Here is a 23,941-nt window from a genome sequence, read left to right on the forward strand (position 1 = left end):
GGAGGCAAAGAGATGCAGCAGGTAGCCTGTGATCCACACATCACTTCCCCACATCAGACGATAGGAAAGGATAAGAAAATTAAGCCATATGGTAATTAATGCTGAATAGAGAAAAGATTTGAATATCTAAGGAAGGAAGAGAGGAGAAAGGGGAGGTAAGGAAAGAGGACGGCGAGCAGGTATTAATAGTAAGTGGACAAGCCTAAAAATAAAAGAAAGCAAACAAGAAAAGTGAGAAAGCTGAAAATAGTGAATGTCACTGAGTTGTATGTAAAAACTATCATGTTTTCATTTTAAATTTGTAACATGCTTATTTACAAAAAGGAGTTGGTAAAGCTTTAAAATGAATTAAAGGCATATATTAGAATCATTAATATAAGGGTCAGGAGAGCAGGAGTCAATGAAAAATAGGGAAGAAGTAATAAATAAAAAATATATACACAAATTTTTCCTGAAACTGAATTATAGCACTGAGCTCTGAGGCTGAGCTTCTTGATAACTAAAGAAAGTATACACATATTCATTCACACACACATAGTGACAGAGAAAGACAGAATGATACAATAAATTGCCAATGTTTCCAATGCTAAATTGTAATAAGAATTTAGCTTTTGTATTTTTATATGAAGAACCTAATATAACATAGTATATAGCATTTTCAGTAGCTGTTTATAAAAACACAGGTATATTAATTATATTAATATTAACATATTTATATTAATATAGTATATGTAATATTAAAAATGAGGAAACGTTAGTAAATGAACTCAAGGATAAAAGAGATAAATAAAAGGGAACATGTGAGGAGGACAAGATAAACTTTGAAGCGGAATGTGGGTATAGAGGAATAATTAGAATACAGAAAAAATCTTGCGAGAACAGAAACAGAGTAGGCATAAAATAATTTTCAATTAAATTAAGTAATATGGTCCTCATAATTCTTATTATGAGAGCATCTTATAGATAAAATGAAATTCTTTAAATATGTAAGAAGAATAAAATAGCCTCTTCGGTGAAGTCCAAGCAGACCTGTTATTCTATAATAAATGTTTTTCTGTAGAGAATAGTATTTTAAAATGAGGATTAAATGTATTCATCCTTATCTTTAGTTTTTCTTATTTCTAAGACAAGATTTGATTTTAGTTATGCTGCTGTTTTCTGCTGCTGTATCCCAAATTGAGATGCTAAAAGAAATCAGACCAGATTTAATTGATACACTTACATCACTCCCAATAATAGGAGTTCTCATATGAAAACCAAAATGGCAATTGTAATGATGGTATATAGGAAAGTTAGAATAATATTCTCCCTATAAGCAGTGCATAGTCCAGCTGAAATGTTGGGAATTATGTAGCAATGGTTCCTGTGAATGGGGCCTGCACCATGGGGTTAGATTATTATTTTCTCTCTGAATTCAACAACAATATATAAGTACCCACAATGGGACAGGCTTGGAAATTGACAGAATTTACACAAAGATGGATAGGATAATATAAGCTCCTAATTTATGTAAGATAGTGAGATTCTCCAATTCACATTTTCACTATTTCGAGTAGCCAAAAAAAAAAAAAAAAAGTTTCTTTTCAAAATGCTTCCTGATTTGGAAAACATAACTTGTGCTTGGCATATTTTTTATTGTTTGGAGTCATTATGTACTGAATTCACTGAGGTTGGCACATTGGCAGTGTGGACAAGAGTTCTGTCATAAACAATAATAGTAGACATTTTTCTGTCAGCCTTCCTTTCTCAGTTCTTGGGAATTTTGTATATTGCTACCAACATAACCCTGTCTTTCAATTTAGTGATTGTGAGTAGGCATTGGAACTAGTTGATATATGTAAGTCTAGAGAAGAAATTCTAGTTGAGAGGTTGTAAGATTTTTCAGTCTCCCTAAAAACTAGAATGTGTTGCAATACTTCAAAATTCTTGGTTTCTTAATAATACTTATAAAACATAAAATGGGATCAATATGCCCACATTACTGATCACTTCAATTTAAAAACTATCAGTCAATTCAAGGAAGGTAAATTAGTCACATCAATGATTCATTGTAGTCTCAGGAATTGAAAATTAAATGGACTTTTCTCAGTGAGTAAATTGTGCAGTAACAATTTGGTGGTGTGCATGCACAGCCTTAATTAATTAGTTCAGTTGAACCCAAGATTGATAATATATGACTGTACTTGGTAACTTTAAGAAAATTATTTAACTTTACTAAATCATTTCTCCTAATAGTTGGCTTTTCCTTAAGTGTCAAAATGAGATTCATCATAGCTGCACATTTCTCTTCCTAAATATATCCCTTTAATCCTGAAGTACATTTCTTAACCAGAGTGATGTCCGCATTACAGTAGAAGGCTTTAATTCATTAATGATGCTAACTCCTGAAAGGTCTACACGTCATACTCTTCATATACGGCTGACACTCTGGTGAGTGCATCTTCCCATCTCTCTACTTCACTAGCACTGTAGGATCACAATTCTTTTTGTTAGAAATCAGCAATAATCTAAAAGAACCAGTGCCCTTCTTATCAGACTAAAAGTATTCAGGAGTTAATTTGCCATTCACTCAGCAAAGTCTACTTCATTATAATAACAAACATTTGTATGTAATTTACCATTTACCCAAAACTGTCATTTGCATTATCTCAGCTGTTCCCCTTGAATGGTTCAATATGGGAGATAAGGTAAGTTTGATTAATATTCCTATTTCATAAATGAGAAAGCCGAGGCTCAAAAATTGTATTGCTTTTTAGAACTATCCAACATATCATCAAGGTGGCACTTGAATCAGAAAATATTTTTTTCTCCTATATAATACTGCCTTATTTTCTCCTATGCAATACTGCCTTATTTTAAAGGGACATGTTCAAACTCCATTCATGGGCTGCTCCAGGTGCAGGTCATGATGCTCCTGCATGATTCTACTCAGAAATGAGAGAAGTGAAGCCATTCCCAGGTGGGTACCCAAATGTGAATGCCTTATAGTACTTTCCAAAGAGCTCTGCTCTGCTTTTCTGAAATAGGCAGGCTGACAGTGCTTATTATTTTACTAACCACTATCATATGCAATAAAGAATGAAAATTGTAATTGTTTTTCTTTCAAAGATAACCTTTCTTTAGATGCTGTTTTATGAACCATTTGCAATCAGCTGGAGACTAGGTGAGTTTGAGGTTGCCACTTCAGTGATTGCATAATCAATTGAGAAAAATTGCACAGACTGGGAAAGGAGACTAACAATTGGAACAATAATAAAATGAAATAAAAGGAAGCGGAGGTAAGCAATTGCATGTGTATTTTTGGAATCCTGATGCAAGATAGGAGATTAAGTTAGGCAGGAGAGAAAAGAAGTTACAGTTGGGTTTCACATGTAGTGTTTATGAATCTTTTAAAATAAGATCAAGATTTTTCATCTGATACATTAAACTGACATTTAATAAATAACCAAATGGGTAAGGCACTGTCCTTGGCACAATGTACTGTCAATCCCAATAGATATAGTGCTGCATTTGAAAATGAGTTTTGAGAAATAAGTCAGAAGTGGGGGTACTAAACTCTAATGGAAAAAGAAGGATGGTTATAGTCAGAATCCCAGATATGTCCATCTGTACCTTTGATCATTTATCTGGGCTTCAGCTTTATAATTTTTAAAAATAATACCCACTTCACAGCATTGTTTCAGAAAGCAAATGTCATTGAAGTGATAAGCAGTTAGTAGGCACTCAGAAATGGTAGTTCATAAGTTATTAGGGCAACAGAGCGAGACTTCATCTCAAAAAAAGGTTATTAGGTTTTGGTTATTTTGGTTATTAGGTATTGGTTATTAGGTCAAAGGTATTGGCAAAGTTACCTTATTACACATCTACAGTCTTTGCGAGTAGAAACAGTTCAGACATATTTGCTGTGGATGTAAGCTGAGAAGAAATATGTCCTCAAACCTAGAGAAATGTGCTATAGAGATCTCCTCTAGAAACTGGCAGAGTACTTCTGTTAGATTTCCAAGGAATTTTTGTTTCTGAAAATGGATTCTTTTAAATAACTCCTTCCTGTGGACATAGAAAGCTGGTATTTTGCCACCTTGAATAATAGATAGACTAATCCATTATTTATTTTATTTTTATTCCAAATCTTTCAATCAGAATAATGCCAGCCACAAAGAAGATGCTCAGAGGCATTTATTATGTAAATTAATGGAATAATCTGTTTTATATTTTGAAAGCATTTGGATAGGTATTTAATACTCAATTGTTAGTTTGTCAGGAGTTTAATGTATTATAAATGCAGTAGTTATAAATTTCTTTACTATGAAATAACATGTAAAAATCAGTTTTCCACTTGTATTCTAGGTTTTCTTTCTGTCTTTTCTACATAATAGTGATGAGCTAAATTAAACAATAATTATACTAACATAATAACACTTACTGAGGTTTATGTGTCAAGTATCACAGTCAACTCTTCACCAGATTATCTCACTTAGCTGGTATAACAACCCTATGAGATGTGTATCATTATTACCGCATTTCATAGAGGATGAAACTAAGGCTTAGATAAATTAATGCTGTGTATGTTGGTATTTGTTTATTTAAAATCAAATAGCAGCTTTATGTTAGGAATGGTAAACATTTATCTATTTTAATTATCTTTTTATAATTGATATCTATAGGGTGTCTTAGGCCCTAGTCTTACTGTTCATCAAAAATAATAGTACTTTAGGTGGTAAGGTTTTTACCACCTAAGAAGCAATATCAAGAGCTGGAAGTTCTGGGTTCAAACGGTGGCTCTGCTACCCATTGATAAGATAAGAAAGAGGAGGCCTTTTACATGTCCTGACGATTTGTTCCCACCATATCGAGTGACAGTACTGTTAAGTGTGATGAAGAGACTGCAGTGAAAGGACAGGAAGAGGGCACAGGGTCTGAGTTTTCTCAGGACAGGAAGTGGGATTTATCTTTCTCTCTCTCAGAGAAATATTTTTGTTCTTGCTATGATATACATGGGTCAGCAAGAGGACGTTCTCTTGGGCATTCTCTTGGAACCACAGCAGATAATTTAAGATAACTCATGATAGGTACTCAATGAGTATTTGTTAAATTGACTAATTATAGAAGGCTGAAAAAAGTCAAATTCTAATGATTATATTTTATTTGACAGCACGCAATATTTAGAAGTAAATGTTTAAGTATGTCTTGCTCAAAGAGAGCCGCAATGCTATTGAAAGAGAAGGGGTTAGAAACTTTTAATTATCTTTATCATATTAAAAAATTCCTATAAAAAGACAACCATGTGAAGATATAAAAATTAAGACCTGTGTTTTAATCACCTTTTTATTGCAAAGACAAAATTGTAATAAAAATTGTTATAAAGAAAATGAGAAATCACCATTAGCCCATTATTCTTAATTTATTTTTTGAAAGCATTATCCATAGAAATAACTTTTTAAATATGGTTGTAATATGTAAAAAAAAAATGGAAGAATTTTATGGATGATAGCCTGAGAATTCAATGGAATCAATGGAAAAAGCAGATCCTCCTTTGCACACAATATCTAATAAGCTGCCTTAAGGCTTGTTGTAATCCACATTTATAAAAATATCATAGTCTGTATGAAGGAGAAAAGAAATAAAAAACTCAAATTTACCTGAATTATAAATCCTACATAAAAGAGAAGAAAATTCAATATGTAAACAGGTTTGAAAAAGGAAAAATGGATTAAATGGAGACATTTAAAGGACATTTTAATGACCTCGGTTGTGACTAGTTGCTAAGTGCTCTTGTCACCAAGTGCAGTCATTGCCACTTGGTGGCTCCTTCTTCCAACCCAGTATGTACGTGAAGATACAGCCCAAGGTTCCAAATACATTAGAGTCAGCACAGCATGCTGGTGAGAAGCATGGCTTTGAGTCCCAGCCCTGTCAGAAACTAGTTGTATGACATTGGGCAAATTACTAAATATGTATTCTGATCCTTAGTTTCCTCAAATGTAAATTGGAAAACATAATGGCATTTAATTTAGAGTGGTTAGATTTGTCAAATACTTATTCAAGCACTTAGTACACAGAAAACACTATATAAATGTTATCTTTGCATTTTTCTTGTTCTTTTTGATGCTATGATTAAGATGTTATCAATCTAAGATAATATTTTACTGGATGTATTACTAGATATTATTAATACATGTTCAGTTATGGTATTATTTGTATGAAGTAATAAAACATTATTTTTTATCCATATCATTGCTGAAACCCAACTCTTAGTTTGCTGAATAAAAAAAAATTACTCCCTAAATGAATAACTTAGGATCATTATACAGTAAGGCTGTTCATTCTGTTTCTTCTCTTAAGCTAAGCCCATTTGAATGGAAGGGATCAGAAATAGCTAGTTTGCTCTGTAAGTGACAAAAACCATGAAATGTCAGCTCCACTTCTTAGCAAAAGAATTTGTATATTGGGACATATAAAATATGAAGCAACAAGGAAATTTAAAATACACCATTTGGAATGACAACTGAGTGACTATAATTTGAATGATTTCATTTGGCATCAAGTTTCTCTCTCTCTCTCTCTCTCTCTCTCTCTCTCTCTCTCTCTGTCTCTCTCTCTCTCTCACACACACACACACACACACTTAATTTTAATTAACCACACCAAACCCCAAGAATGATACAGCCAGGAGTTAGAAACTTCTCATCACTAACAAAACAGAAAAGTATCTACAGTGATTTTAGAAAGCCAGATTTCTGTTTTCAAAGACAACATGCTGTTGAAAGGTGGGAGGGGAAAGAATGATGGCAGGTTTAGCTGTGCACAAGTGTGTGCACACCTCCAATCATGTTCCCTTTTATGTCTTCCCTTAATAAATGTGGAAGGCTTTATTCTGTGAATCTCAGTGATGAAAAGAGATCTGCAGTCTTCACGTCTTACAAAGGTGACAGGTGTAGTAGCTGAGCCAATAAAACATTTGGTGCTTTCATATAAGGGCCTTAAAGTTCTGAAAGATGATTCAAAATCCTGTCAGAGGACCCATCTTATTGCAACAATAATGACTTGGCTTCAATTCAAACTCCCTGAAAATAAGGAAACACTAGGGTCATGCAGACATAGAATGTTACTAAAAGAATTAATATGTGTACTGTATGTTTACTATGCTAATCAAATAATAGGTAATTAACATCAGCTGAGAGTTTATCAAGTAATAACACTTTGTATATCAGGAACCTGGCAATGCATTAACTATTAAAGATGAGGTGACTAAACAGTCATCTTTTTGTCTGCTTGAACTGCCTAAATTATCTGAGTACAATGTTGTCTTTACTCTCTTCCCTAATTACCTGCCTCCCTGGCCCTAGCTCCAGCCCAACCCCTCACTTTGGCTAAAAATCGCATTTGCTACTACTCACTCAATTACTAAATATGAACAGCGTTTGGTGTGTGTGGGGGTGGGTGGGGTGGGTGTATGTGTATGTACAATTTTATCATGGAGGAAAAATTTATCCAACCGATACCACTTTTTTACCCATTGTTGGTGATACTCTGCGAATGACCTAGTACAAGATGATTTTAGTATCTTAAAGTCAGTCCTTCTCTGACAAGAAATGGTCTGCTACAAATGTATTTTTATGAATATTTATATAAATTTGTGTTCGTTATATAAGAAATAAGTATACATGTGCATGTAAATTGAAGAAGGAAGTGCACCTAAAGGTATATGGTTAGGTAGGTTTGCATATAAGACTCTATATAAACATACTTGAAGCGCATGAGAGTATGCATATATGTGTGTATGTGTATGCATGTACAGATATACATACAGCATGTCTTCTTGGGATATAGTTTAGCATAATTATTAACCTGATGTCTGAAGCTGAATTTTTGCATTAAAATCCTAGGACCAATATTCATATGCTGTGAGAACCTGAGACAGTTATCAGAACTCTTTTTGCCTTAGTGTCCTCATCTACAAAGTGAACATAAAATTATTACCTAACTCATGAAGTTGTAATGAAGGTTAAATAAAGTAACCCTTTAAAAGGCTTAGACCTGGCATATAGTAATCAGTAAATATTGTCGTCTTTTACCATCTGTCCAAAAATGCAAGGGCACATGCTTTGATAAATTTAACTCTATGTGCCATGTATGTGTCAGAGAACACTATTGTCTGTGAGTACAAGATTGTGAGTACAGAGTACATTTATTATTTTCTCCTTTTTGTTTATCACAAATATCCATTATGAGAATAAAATAATAATAAGAGTTGGAAGCAATTATTGAGCCCAGAATAATCCCCACGTCAATGAGATGAAATTCCAGTGGGATTCATGTATGTCCCTGACTGATCGGCATATGAAACATATTATCACATAATTAGCACACAAAAAAAGAAAGCATAAAATCACAGCAAAGACTCGTCAACACATTGAGAAAACACAACAAAAAACTCATAATTCCAAGGAATGTAAAAATCTCCCTGTCGTTCAATGCCAATATTAGTGATTGACTAGGCATTTCAAATTCTGTGCATAGTAAGGCAATATCACCTGTATTTTAGAGATGTAGATTTAGCTTTGAGTCTACAAGTCTGTTCTCTAATATTTATTTCATCTCTTCCTTTCACTAACATAGGGGAAACTTGCAGATTGTGAAAATAGATTTTTTTGCTTTTGCAGGATGCTTATCAACAGAATAACTAAAATTTACAGATAAATTAATTCTGTCAGAAATTTGGCTTTGAAAATCTGAATGGGCTTGTTCATTTTGAATGAGGAGTAATACCTGATCATTCAAAACTTAGTCACTGGCTGTGAACATATGGTCAGAGGGAAGAGAAGAGATAAAATTATTCAGTGAGTATGAGAATGCTTGATTCTACCTAATGTATAAAGAAAAGTGGCCTCCCCTGTATCATCCAGTGGCTTCAGTTTTCTACTTTACAGGCTTATAAAATCTTCACCACAGTCTATATTTAAAAATTCAATTAACAGAGGTATTGCAATAATGTAATCTAACTATAAATTTGTTTATGAATAAACACAATTATTTATGCCCTGCCTTACTCAGTCTTTAGTCCAAACATGCTAATGCTAAAGTATTGAGGTGGTATCGCACAGTAATTAAGAATAAGAACTTTGTAAGTATTCCTTTCATTTCTTAGGTGTTTAACCTTGAGCAAACTACTTAAGACTCATTTTGCTTAAGAAGGATGACGTAAAACTGTTCTGCAGGATGTACAAGATAGAAGGATGATCTTAAATTGTAATCTCATATAGCTCTTTTGAGATTTAAATAAGCTAGCAACTAGAAAGGGCTTAGAATTACAGGCATACTAAGTCCTTAAACATGTAATGGGTATGATTTTTATTATTCTCTATGTGTAGAAGGCCCTTTTCTCCACTTCCCATCAATAAATTGATAGTCATACTTCAAGCATAAACTCAATTTATTCCTTTGCCAATCTTTCATGACATCTCAAAAGAAGTCAAGTCATTATTCCTTAGGGAGGAATGGAGAAGCATCACTTTGGAAAGGCAGAATGGTACTGGTCATAGAAACAAGAAAAGTGAGGTAGGAGATGGAATATCCCCTGCTTTGGGTCAGAGAACGTGGTGAGTTCTGCTCTCCCTTTCTTGAATCTCTGTTGGCAGCTTCATAGTCTGGGGAGAGAGAACTTACGGGTTGCAAAGAAAGTTTTGCAAAACTTGAGAAAATACAGGAATAAGGATTTTTTTTGTTGAAACTTCTTTTGTATTCTTTGACCTGGTAATGCCTATTTTGTAAGTACATTTGGCTGAGACAGCGTACAAAACAGAAGCATATTACATAAGCTGCCCCTAGGCTCAAGAGAGAAGCATAATGGGGCACTTTCAATTTCATGGTTCCTAGATATGAAAAATTTGGAGATTCAAGGTGAAATTTAGAAATAAAAAACATCACTTGAACTAACTAGAACATTCCTGATTTGGTGCTTCTTGATAATCTGAATAACAAAGTGAAGAGCTTAGACTATTTCTCACAAACATCCATTCAGTTGAGTGATGAGTTCTCAGGTTCCATCAAGACAAACCATTCCAGTTTATGGCCAGAGAGAAGGTCAAGCAACTGTTGTTCCTGCCTTCACTTTAATGAACTGGCCAAGACTCACTTACAGTCTTGAAGCACAGAAAGTTTTGAATTCAAGATTTTTATAGTCATCTGAAGCAGGGGTCTTCAACCCTGGGCCACAGACCAATACTAGTTTATGGCCTGATAGGAAACAGGCCACAAAGCAGTAGGTGAGTGACAGCAAACGAAGCTTCATCTGTATTTACAGCCACTGCCCATCACTTGCATTACTGCCTGAGCTCCACCTCCTGTTAGATCAGCGATGGCATTAGATTATCATAGAAGCACAAACCCTACTGTGAGCTGCACATGTGAGAGATCTAGGTTGTGTGCTCCTTACGAGAATCTAATGCCTGATGATCTGTCATTGTCTCCCATCACCCCCAGATGGGTTCATCTAGTTGCAGAAAAACAAGCTCAGGACTCCCACTGATTCTACATTATGGTGAATTGTATAATTATTTCATTATATATTACAATGTAATATAAAATAAAAGGGCAAAATAAATGTAATGCCCTTGAATCTTCCCCAAACCCTCTGTCCCCAACCCAGGTTTCTGGAAAAATTGTCTTCTGGGAAACTGGTCTCTGGTGCCAAAAATGTTGGGGACCACTGACCTTAAAGTGACCACTGACCTTCATATGTGAAAGCAATAGAAATATATACATAGATATGCATTGGCTCAGAAAAATTCAGTTTATTAAAACGAAACTAAGTGTTAAATAATTGTTCAAGAAACTGAATTAGAAAAAAAATTATAAATATATTCTGCTATATAAGGACTCATATAAACCACTGAAACAAATGGTAGCAAAGAAATGGTTCTACAGTATAAGGCAAATGATTTAAAATATTGGAATAAAAACCAAATGTGTGTGTGTATATGTGTATGTGTGTGTGTGTATATGTGTATGTGTGTGTGTATATATGTATAATATATACATATATATACAAACCATATATATGTGTGTGCGCACACACACACATTTGTTTTTATTCCAGTATTTTTAATTATTTAATCACACACATATATGTATAATATGTACATACATACAAACCATATATATGTGTGTATATATATGCACACAAACCATATGTGTGTGTATATATACACACACATATATACATACACAAAACGTGTGTATATATGCACGTATATACACACAAAACATCTGTGTATATACGCACGTATATACACACAAAACTTGTGTATATATATACACATATATATACATATTGTAAATTTTGTTACATATATACAAAACTTTATATATAACAAAAATTTTTATATAGTAGTAATTTGACACTAAATCTCTACACAATATTACCAAAGATCTGAAACTGAGTGTGAAATAAACAAATGCTAATTTAAAAAAAAATAACATTTTGGTCTTGGCTTTGATAATTTCCAGAAAAAATATAGAATGATAAAATATAGTTTTCCAAAGTAAAACTAAGAAGCAATTAAATTTAAAAATATGTGTAGGTAGATATTCTCCCAATCAATATTTTGAGAAAGTTGAAAAATATGATGGAGAAAATATTGAAACATAAGGGAAGTAAAAGTAGTAAAATCAGGAAAAAAAAGAAGAGAAAATATGAGAGAATTAAACTACCAATTTAAAAGCAGAGACTGGAAGATCAAAATAAATTCTAATTACAAAATACTTAAAGGGGATTGATCTGAATAAAATGGCACAGCTTAAAAATAAAATGATGACAAATGTTTTTTAGGCAAACTAAAATGGAGGAAATAGGAAGCAGCAATATTAGTTTCAGATAAACTAGAATTACAAGCAAAGTGTATTGGACAGAACAGAGAAAAATAGTTTAGTTATGTATAAAATTCAAAATATGTTTAAAAACCAACAGAATTTGATTCAAACACAATAGGTGTAAAAATGCAAATACAGCTACAAATCAGGTAGATTTCTTTTAAAAAATAAGAACAAAAATAAATCAATAATATAATGAATATGGGAAATAAATACAAATAAAACACGAGTGCATTTTGTGTGCATGTGTGTGTATATCTTGCCCCTTTTCAACAAAGAAAATGATCTTCAGTTATCCAAACAACTCAAAAACTGAAAAGCTGAGAAAATTCCAAAAATATAGACATTCTGAGACCATACTCTTTGGGCAAAATACAATAAAATTAGAAATTTGTAAGACAATTTGAAATAACAAAAGCAGCAAATGTCTAGCACTTCAGATTTTAAAAATTAAAATTATTATACAAAAAAGAACAAGCCTAACTATAATTTTCAACCAACATTACTATTTATGTTGAACATTTGATTTTGCTATCATGGTACTATACACTTACAAACATTATCTCATTTAATCTTACAAAGCACTATAATGTAAATATACTCACTCTAAATTACAGATACAGAAGTGTAGTGAGTTAAAGTCCCTCTCACAACATGTGTGACACCGTCAGAATTCAAACCTAAGCTCCTTGATTCTAAACCCATGCTTTTTCACCTGGTCTTGCCAAAAGACTGAAAAGCAGTAAGCCTGTGCTCCCTTAGTGTAACCAGGCTATACTTTAAACATTTAGATGAAACTAAAGCAGTTGTCAGAAACAAATTCACAGCCATAAAATGTTCCCAATATTAAAGAAGAAGTATCAACATTTTATAATGTAGAAGAAGAAACTAAGCTTTCAACTCAAGAAATTATTTTCAAAAGGGAAACAAAAATCTCTGCAGAATTAAAAAGAGGTAACTACTAGAGTAAGATAAGTAATAAATTATAAAAATCAAAAATAGAGTTAAAAAATTAAAAGTCACAAAACTCTGGCAAAAAAGCGTGAGAAAAACATGTAATATTGGGAAAAAGGAAAGAAAGATAAATTTGAAGAATAATTATTTTAACAGAATCATATGCACAATTATTTGATAAATACTACAAGCATTTTTCTTAAATAGATAATGATAGCCATCTATAATTTAATAAAATTAATCAGTAGAGATGTATAAAATGTGAATAGGCAAATGACTTAGAAAAATGTTATAAATAATTTTTAAAACTTTGGTAAAAAATGATTTGAGCTTTTTGCCAGAAGTTTTCCAGGAAGGGTCATTCAAACATTTAGAGACTTGATCATTGTTCTATGTAAAATTTTCAACAGGATAAGGATAAAGGGGAAGCTACCAATTTGTTTTATATAATCAAGTGATTATGAAACAAATTTCAGCCAAATATAACTCACAAATTAAAAAAACAAAGTTTTAACTCAATTTCACTTGCGAATATAGCTGCAAAATGCTTTAGTAAAATGGTAGCAAATGGAATTCAATAGTACATTAAAAGAGTAACATATCATGACAATTAAAACCATTGGATTTAGAAATGTATTAGTATCAGGAAAACAAATAATATGGCGCTTCACACAGTCTGAATAAGAAAGCATATATATGATAATTCCAACACATTAAAAATAAAACTTTGATAAAGGTCAACTCCTTAATATCATGTTCAACACCTACTTTAAACCAAACCCCAAGGCCATGTCACTGTTAAAATGCTAGTAGAGTTATTAAAACATCACAAGAATGACCGTTTCAGCATTATTATTTAACATTATAAAACATTTAGCCAATTAAAGATGTAAATAAAAAATGAGAAATATTGTAAAACAAAAGGCTTATTATTTAAGAATAATATGCTGATATACCAACTTTAGAAATCTAATAAATTTAAATTTTAGAAAAAAATGCAGTCTTATATGCTAGATTCACCTATTACTAAAATTCATTCTGTACATAATTAAAATTCACAAACAAATATTTTACTTATAATTCTATCATTTCTAATCAGCTTTTTAAAAGAGAAGTCTTTGAATACTTATTTTCATCCTAATAGATTACATTGTGACACCGGCTCTAACAATATCCACAAAAATAACAAAAATTTGGATGCAGAGGTGTGAATTTTGTTCCCATTTTTGAAAGCAGGAAGAGTAACATTTCATTTTGAAGGAGATTTGCACATACACTATAGAAGACACCCATTTTGTTCTTGGGAAGATGTAGTTGGAAGTGTCCGCTGCTTGTGAACAGCTCAACAGCATGGAGTCCTCCAGGTTGGTGCATCTCTAAACTTGACCCACCTGGAGATCCATGGTGTCGAACAATGAACTTTCCAAACCAGCAAGGCCTCCATAAAGTGAAGGGAGATCCTCTTCACCACCGTTGGTTGAAGAATAAAAAACCTACACCTACACTAGCCCAAATGAGTTTCTGTTCTTTGTCTTCTCTGTCAGAATTTCTTTCATTCATTTCCCATTTCTGGCCTACTGTTTAAAGTTGCTGGCCATAAATGTATGCTTTCCAGACTCCAGGTTAATCCCAGGCTGAGAAACTTTGTTTCTTTGATAAAGAAAAACTGAACACGGAAACAAACAAAAACTTGCAAATAATATGTACCTTATCATTAACGTCCAAAGAGTACAAATTTCTGTGCTCTACAGTTGCTGTATAACAAACATATTAAATTGTACTTGATTGAGCAAATATTTACATCTTACTGTGGAATTTCAAAGTTTAATGTCTACACATCTTATTAAGGTTGTTATCTATTATTGTATGGTGGAGAAAGGATACTTGGCTAATAGCCATGTTTAAAAACTGACCTGGGTTTGGGACTGCAACCAAATTCTAAGGGCCTAGCTGTTAATGATTTGCCCATTCCATTCAGGGTCATCCTAATCCCTTCTCAATCTAAGATGATTCATTCTCACTATAGTTTGCTCGAGAAAGAAAGTGGCTGCTTATGGTATGAGTTCATAAGAGCCGGTGAGGATTGTGTTTAATACCCTATCCCACCTGCTTCCAATTTTTAGATGCATTTAATTGGAGCTATATTTGTTAGTTTTCAATTAGAGAGAGACAGATAAAAAGTAAACTGCACACATTATCAGAGGATGCTATAGCTTACCTTCTCACTTATTATGAATTTGCCACCTAAATTCAAACTCTTCTGAAATTTATACCAATTATTAATTCGGAAAGCAATTCTGATTATCTTAATAACTGACAACTGACTACAAAAAAATAGAAGGTTAGCTAGGTGGATAGATGGATGAATGGATGGATGGATGGACAGATAGATAGATGATGAGTTTAAAAGGAAGATCACGGAATCAATGTTAGTAGTTAACAATGATTTTTATATTTTGTTTTGAGAGTAGGCTTTGATGGAGCCTAATGAAAGCCAAAGAAGAAGCTAAGGGGAGGCTGAAGTGTTAGAAACAACCCTTCACTTATCTAATCCAGCTTAACTAAGTTTATCATTTTATTATAGAAAGATAAATTGATCAGAATCTACTGACAGTTCTTCCTGCCTGGCTGCGTAATGGATTAGCGTAGAGACGAGCAACAAACCTCTGTCAGAAAACCTAAATTTAAGTCACATCTCAGGGCTCTAACAATTTACCACCAACAGCATCTTGGAGGTTAACCCTCGAGTCCATGATTCTCCTGTATTATTGGGAAATAATTACGAGGTTTTGTGAGTTATGCATAAGATGTGTGTGCTTTGTATGCTGTACAAAGTATGCTGTACAGTTCTTTGTATGCTGTAAATCTTACACATTTATGAAATTATCAATATTGTTGTTTTGTAAATGCAACTGATCATGAGGCTAGGTTCTTACAACAAATGGGTCAAAAATCATCTGCATGTTCTCAAAAAATAACAATGTAAATGGGGAAAAAATGACAGCAGGCAATGGCCAAACTGAGTTGCTTAGGATCCAAAGATCATTGCTATTCAAATCACTGCACTACAAGATCGGGTGAGATCTGCTAATCTGTTTGGGTCACTATAGGTCAGGGCACAGCACATTATAGATGCTAAATAAATGTGTGTTGGATGAATAAATACACATTTTTCTTCTCTTGTAGTCAGTATTTAGTGTGTCTGTTTTCAAATTTGCCTATATGGTAAAGCCACAGTGACACTGAAAACTTGCCCCGCAAGTGCCTGTGAATCTGAACTGCCTCAATTCGTTTCTAGCTGGAATGGAGCTGGAACTGCAGCCAACCCACTGGACCTTTCTGCTTTTCCAGGAACCAAAAGTCACAAGTCTACATATTTAATTTCACATAATTCTTACATGCCTGGATCTTGGAAATGGAATTCTTGCTTTCCCAGGGCACTGATTTCCATATTGGGGGTGCCCACGCTCCAGGGGCTGTACAGGACACTACTGTCTTGCAGGAGGAAAGTATTAGAAACTCTGTTCTCAATTACTTTTGTATCATTCTCTAAAAGAATTTTTTATGTACGTACTATAACATACATAATCATGGAAAAAATGATCTCTTTATGTAATTTATAAGTAAGTATATCTGCATGCCTTGATTGGGGCTCAAAATTCTGTTATGAATAGAGGTGCGTAGCTCACATTCTTGGTACCCCACCCATATCATTCAGGTCTTTCAGTGTTCCCCTGCTGACATCTGTATGCCATTGTCTGCTTCTCTGTGTCTGGGGGCTTTTTCAGAAACCTAGGAAGGCCACTCTGCTCACCCTGCACATATGGAAAACTAAAAATGCCTCAGGTATTTACAGCCCCTAGGAGCAGCCTTTAAATAACAATTCTTTAAAAAGTGATTATTTAGCAGTTGGCAAGATAATTATGAGAATAGCAATTCTGTACCATTTCTTAGAATGCCTTATGTGTGTAAGCTCCAGTCTCCTCTGAGGTGCCCAGCTTAATAGAAACCTTTTTACTAGCAGCCTCTTCTTCCCTTTTCACATCCTCTCCTTTCTAGATGGCACCCCACACTTCACAAGTAGAAGTGAGCCTTGTTTCTGGGAGAACCCAAACTGAAGTAAGCCTGTGATCAAATCCATCAGATGCCACTGCTCCAAACTAAGGCTCCATTCTGTTAGTTTTCAACGCAGCCTCTTGCTCAAAATTACAAACAGGGCAAAATCAGTCTGATTGTACTTCTCCCTATGGCTAAGTCTAGTAATGTGGTAGAATACTAAAAAAAAAAAAAAAAAAGAAATAGTTAACTTGGCTGCAAAACATTTAGGTTAGTCCTAGGACCTGTTTAAGGATCTTTGTTTCCTTTCACTAGTATCTTCAATGTCCTCATTAGCCTGCTCTCTGACTCAGAGCCAAGGGACGGGGAACGTATCACTCACTGTTGGTGGTGATGATGGTATAAGAAATAAGCCTGTCTTTTGTTCTGATGGAATTGCATTTCTCCTTTTAATTCATGCAAACAAAATCATGGCTCACTAGGTGTCTGTGTTTGTTTTTACTTATTTATACACTCTTCAATGCCTCCGGGTAAATTAAAAAGAAAAATAATGGCAATGATAAAAACTAAGAACTCTTGTTTAGAGAAGATTATTCTTCTAGATCAGACAATTTTCAGTACTGATTTTTCCCCCAGGAATTTGCTAGAGGTATTTGCATGAAACAAACTTTTTAAACTATGAAGCATACTCATATCTATGGTTTGTCACCTAACCCATAACTCCTGTTTGTATCTTTCCTCCCAAATATTAGCTCTGAATAAGATCCTGATTTCCTCAAAACCAAGTCATTGAGTTCAAGGAACACTGTAAAATAAGACATGGATTACTACATCCTACATTTTATAATACATATAAACACATTAGGAAGGAGTATGCAGGATTTAATATTCTCTGTATATTTCTGCTACATTGTTTCTAAAGAGAGTGGTGGAATATTCCTCCTGTATCTTTTATTAATGCCTCCTTGTTTTCTTAATTTTGATTGAATGACATATTTTCTGACTCAACGTGACATGAATTACACTTAAGCATCACACTTCTTAACCAACAGATGTGCAAAGATATGACATACCTTAGACAAATTTTCATATAGTTTATCTCATTTGGCTAATAGATGGAGATCACGCAAACTGGTAAGAATTACCTGATAGCTCCTATATAAAAACTCAAACTCTTCTTTGGAGAAAAAACAATTATTCACATTTTTACTTGGATGAGCATTCACTTGTGGTCATTGCTATAACAGGAAGATCTCTCAGGGTACCCAATGTGGGATCATTTTTAGTTTGCTAAATGATGAAATTTCCAGACAGAAAGAGCCCTTTTTGAATAATAAATTACTGCAACATATGTACAAGAACACTTCCAAAATAAAAGTGTTCATTTTATTTTAGAGCAAGGGACTTTCCCACTAGCTCAGTATTAAAATTACACAGATTGTAAAGTATGGGAGATTACTGGGAACATAATCAATATTTTGAAATTTACAAGTATGCAATATTTATTTGGGATAAGCTTCATAAGAACAACTATAATACTTTGAATTTGTCTACCACTACAAAGTCATCATAAACCATAAATCAACCAACTCAATTTACAGCACCTAAAATTTGCTTCCTATATAAATTAACAGATTAATTACTTAGTATAGTCTATTCTTCGGTCAGTGTTGTATGTATGATATTATGTTAGAAACCATATTTAAGACTCCTTGAAATCTCTCATTATTTCATCCATCTTGATAGTGCTTGGTTTCTTCAACAAATAAAAAACAGTGTTTGTTTTACTCTTTTGATACACTACTTTGTGTGGCCATTACAGCATCATTTGTTTACTTTCATGATCAACTTCACTTAGTGTACATTGAGCAAATCTTTTACCCTACTTTCTATATACCAGAATATGGCTTATCATTTCTGGTCAGCAACTTCTTTCTCTAACCTTGAAAGTGAATTCATCATAGAACTATTAGTGTCATTCTCTCTCACAGAGTCAAGTCAGGTCTCTGCATAATCTATTAAACACACACAGACACAGACACACACACACACACGAAAACACACATACATACAGGCATGCCATTGAATAGTCAATTCGCAGTCTTAGAGACTTAACAATGTGCAATAATTAACTGTATGAATGATAAATTCCATGTACCAAAAAATGGGTTATTGCTACAGCCTAAACAATTTCTTCTGCTACTTGTATTTAGGGCTTGTCACTGGGCATAGCCTATGATCAGATTAAGAGTATTTTCTAGATTTAACCCTACAATAAGATTGTTTAACAACTAAGTTTTTATTTTTAATTCCCAAAGTATATAAGCTAACATGAACTTATCAGATAAGCATTTCAAAAACCATTTATATGGACTATGAGAAATACATAAAACTATTTTATAATTTCCAATGTTAATTGTAAATGAACCCTCTGTTTTTCTGTTAAATTCATTTTCCACTCATCAGCTAAAGTTTCTAATAACCGGAAGTAAGATTACTTGGGATATACATATTGCCATCACTGTGTGGCCATTACTGGTATCAGGAGCAATCTCAAAGTGTTTAAGAGAGGAATGTGTATCTCAGTGTAAGCTGATCTTTGTGATTACACTACAGAAATGGGCATAGAGATTAGATGTTGATTAGGATAGAGATGACATTTAGAATTTTATTTTCTTTCTGTCAGCATTTTTGTTTTTTTAAAGAAATGTAAAAAAATCACAATGAGAGACATAAATTATGAACAAAAATGAAACGGCTAGACTTACACAAAAGTGAAAATGAAGATATGCAGATATGCAAATATGAGCTCTCCCTATGAAATACCACAAAATATCTGTCTTCTTTTCCCATGACTGTTGTTAATGCTTGCTAAAAATGGCTTGAATAATGGTGCAATCCACCACCCTTTAATAATACTCTTGAGTTACACCTATGGTATTCAAAAAACAAAGACAGAAAACAAGAAGTGGGGAAATTAATAAAAGATAAACTATTTTCAATTAAGAAAAATGATTAATGCTGATTTCAGGAGCTCATATATTGCAAATCTGCCTTTGTCACTAGGAACTTTTATTTTCCAAAAGGATAAAGCATGAGAACCATTGTGATGGGAACAAGTATCCATCATTCTTAGCAAACTATCACAAGAACAGAAAACCAAACACCGCATGTTCTCACTCATAGGTGGGAACTGAAAATGAGATCACTTGGACTTGGGAAGGGGAACATCACACACCGGGGCCTATCATGGGGAGGGGGGGAGGGGGGAGGGGGGAGGGATTGCTTTGGGAGTTATACCTGATGCAAATGACGAGTTGATGGGTGCTGACGAGTTGATGGGTGCAGCACACCAACATGGCATAAGTATACATATGTAACAAACCTGCACGTTATGCACATGTACCCTAGAACTTAAAGTATAATAATAATTAAAAAATAATAAATAAAAAAGAAAAAAATTTAAAAAAGAAAGTAAACTGTTTATTTCTAAATGTACATATGCAATAGCAGTTTGTGATTAATATACTGATAACTTCTAAATGAATTTTTTTTAGTGCAGATCTCTATTAAGACTTGCATCTCCAATAACTTACCCTAATTCTCCTCTTCGATATGCATTGGCTTCCTCAAACACAAATGTTCACAATAAAACTAATCATCCCTCTCATGACACCTGTACCATTTACATCTTCCTAATTGCCTACCCTAGAAACCTAACTTCTCTCCATGTCTTCTCCTTTTTTTTTTTCTTTTTGGCCAACGGACTGCCACCACCACACATACTCAACCAAACAGACCAATCCATTCTGCTCTTTAATATTTATCTACTCCATCCTCTCCTTGCCTACCACACTGACATTAACTTTGGAAGCCATCACCTTGTCGTACCTCAGTTACTCATCGTGACTTCTTCTTGTCAGTCTTCCCTCTTTCCAGATAATTTTAAATGCCTCAAGCAGTGTCATTTTAGAGAAAAACAAATAAATCATATCTCTGTTTTGATGAGCTCTTTAATGACGTTTCACTTTCCTAACCTCAACTTTATTAAAGTAGTATCCAAGGCTTTCAAGAATTTGTCATTGCCAATGTATGCAGCCACATCTCCACCACCCTCCCCCTATCTTTCTTTACTTGAGTCATGATCAACTATTTTAATTTGGCAAACATATCATATTCTCCCCTCTTGTGATTCTTTAGCCTCGGCTGAGATTGCATGGCCTTAAAGGTGTTATTTAGGGTCATGAAAGATGTTTCATTTTTAGTTAGACTCACTCTGAATACACAAATATGAGTGCACATGTGAAAAAAAACACACACACACAGACACACACACACAAAGCAAGGTAGAATTACTATATCCAAAAGCACCGGAGGCTTACTTCTCTCTGGGTTGAATGGCCTTACGATTTAGTCAATGATCATCCAGCCAGAGATTACTACATTCCAACTAGGAAAGACTCCTTCAGCATAAGGAAAACAATGTTGCCCCTAGATACACTGGAAGATTTCATTTAATGTTGTTCTAGACCCCTGGGAATTCAGGAAAACAATATTTACTCTAACCTTTCACAGTCCATTGAGAAATTAGAACTTTGTGGGACAGGGCTTTTCTTTGTAACAGGAAACTGATACTGACTTTACAAATGCCTCTGATGAATTTCATCTCATAGATTTTTCAAAGATTATCTACTCCTACCCCCTCATTTTCAGATGAGGAGACTGAAGCCCAGATGAATGTGATGCTCTCTCTGAACAAGTCTACTATTATTATTATTATCTTTTAGAAAAAAAAGTAAAGTCAATTTTTCACATTGTTCAAATGCTTTCATTTCCTTTTTGCATTATATGCAAATAAAATTGAAAAACAAGTCTGTATAACACTATCAAAGTCCTTGACTATAAGAAGCATAAAATATTTAATGTAAATAGTATGTTCAAGAACATGAACACAGAAATGTGCTTAGAAGGTCTCCCCAGTCCAGCACACACCAAATATATCCCAAGCTCCCTGGCAGAGGAGTTGATCAATGTATCAAATTCATTGATCTCGCTGATAGTCTGAAGCATCAAATTTCACATACCTAGAAGCAGAGCTTTGTATTTCTAGATATTTAGATTCTCCTTATACATACTCAAATTATGCATTATAGGACACACATAAATGTTATCAAATTGGAAATGAGACTTATTTGAAGCACACAGTTCTGTATTTCTACACAGATTAAAGAAAGACTAATATTATGAAAATATTTTGTATGACTATAAAACATTAAAAATATTTTATTATTTTAAAGAATATTTGAATTCATGCAGATAAAATATTCTGCCACATTTTCTTTGCTAACCCTAGAAAAATTTTCTAACTTCAGCATGCAAAGCTATGCATAGGTGCTCCAAAATACTTTGGGTTGTAGAATGCTGACTCGGAGGGAAAGAAACAAGAAACAAATAAAAAACCTCTTAAGCAAACTGAAGTGCAAACTAAGGCCTATTCAATGACAGCCTCTGTTTGTTAATTTTATGTCCCTACCTGACAACAATGGCAATCAGGACCTGTTGAAGAAATACTACTTTTTGTGAATTCCTGAGGATGGATGGATGACCATAGCTAAGTGTTGGACACTTACAAAATTTAATAGTATACATATTGTTTATATTTTTAAAAACCATTACGAACTTCTTTTTACTGATTGAAAAATAAATGTACATAGCTTTTAAAAATTTTAAAAATAGAGGCTGGGCATGGTAGGTCACACCTGTAATCCCAGCACTTTGGGAGGCCGAGGAAGGTGGATCAACTGAGGTCAGGAGTTCGAGACCAACCTGACCAATATGGTAAAACCCCGTGTCCACTAAAAATACAAAAATTAGTCAGGCCTGGTGGCATGTGCCTGTAATCTCACCTACTCGGGAGGCTGAGGCAGGTGAATTAATTGCTGGAACCTGGGAGGCAGAGGTTGCAGTGAGCCCAGATCGTACCACTGCAGTCCAGCCTGGGTGACAAAGCAAGACTCCCATCTCAAAAAAAAAAAAAAACTGAAAAATAGATCTAGCATTCTAGAAATTATAAAGTGACAATTTGCCATATTTTCTTCAAAATGATAACCAGTATTACATTTTCTATGTGGAATTTTGGATTGGTTTTGTTCATATGTCACCCTTTATATATCCATTATGATAGTGATGATTTATCATTTGTAACAATCTATGCATAGAGTGGTCTGAGAGGACATTTCGAGATCAGACGCTTTTGTTTTTATCATCCTAAAGTACTTTACAATCTCCCATGGTTTTATATGTTGATTAATATGCAGGGATATCACCTCCAAGCTGAAGATAGTTTGATGATGATAGGATTAAGAAGAATCAGAAAGGATTTTGGTGAATAATACTAGGATTTTAGGGTGAGAAAACATGCATAATGTTTTGACTAAAAGCCAAGAGAAGAGGAAGCATAAAGCTAGAAAAAGAAATTGAAGACATAGAACGAAGGGCAAAATAAAATATGAGGATTATTTGAGGAGATGAATGTTTCAGGCCCGGTATTCATTTATAATCTTTTTATGTATTCCTTTGCTCCCTATCTGTCATCTTTTATTCAGAGAGGGTAGAGCTTCCATGTCTTCACAGCCCCTCTACACATCTCCTGTTTTGCTCATGTAAGAAGGTGGTATATCAGCATAATAACACTTAGAAATTAAGCTGAGCTGGTTACATAATCAGGTAAAAGGCTTCCTTGAAATGCCTACACCTTCTATGGAAGACTGAAGGACGGCAGAGGTCCACCAACCTGGCTTCAAGGTTGAAGCCAGGAACCATGATCTCCAGTGGCCTCGGAGATTTTGGCTATGAGGTACAACGTCTTAATGAAGTCAAAATCCTATCAGAGAGCAATCTATTGGGGGGAAGTTATCTTAGATAACCATCAGAGGGTGATTCAGAGGCCTCAGTGGTGTGCCAATGGTAAAAGGAAAGAAAGAATTTGTACCATTTATCTCGACTATGTCATTATTATCAACCTCTGCGAAGATTATTTTAATTTAGGCCATTGACTATT

At 33.9% G+C, this 23,941-nt stretch overlaps 1 protein-coding gene and 1 long non-coding RNA gene across 6 annotated transcripts in view; one reads left to right on the forward strand and one right to left on the reverse strand.

The window, feature by feature from the left end:
- Positions 1-23,941, reverse strand: part of LOC105471325 (cholinergic receptor muscarinic 2) — a 154,944-nt gene that overhangs the window by 106,071 nt on the left and 24,932 nt on the right. The gene's annotated exons all lie outside the window — the stretch shown is intronic.
- The window catches only part of LOC139362723 (uncharacterized), a 131,788-nt gene continuing 116,449 nt past the window's right edge, over positions 8,603-23,941 (forward strand). Inside the window, exon 1 of the long non-coding RNA XR_011621938.1 lies at positions 8,603-8,840. This is a non-coding gene — a long non-coding RNA (uncharacterized lncRNA). The remainder of the gene's footprint in view (positions 8,841-23,941) is intronic.

This window comes from Macaca nemestrina, chromosome 4 (assembly GCF_043159975.1).
Source record: "Macaca nemestrina isolate mMacNem1 chromosome 4, mMacNem.hap1, whole genome shotgun sequence".
NCBI classification, from domain to species: Eukaryota; Metazoa; Chordata; class Mammalia; order Primates; family Cercopithecidae; genus Macaca; species Macaca nemestrina.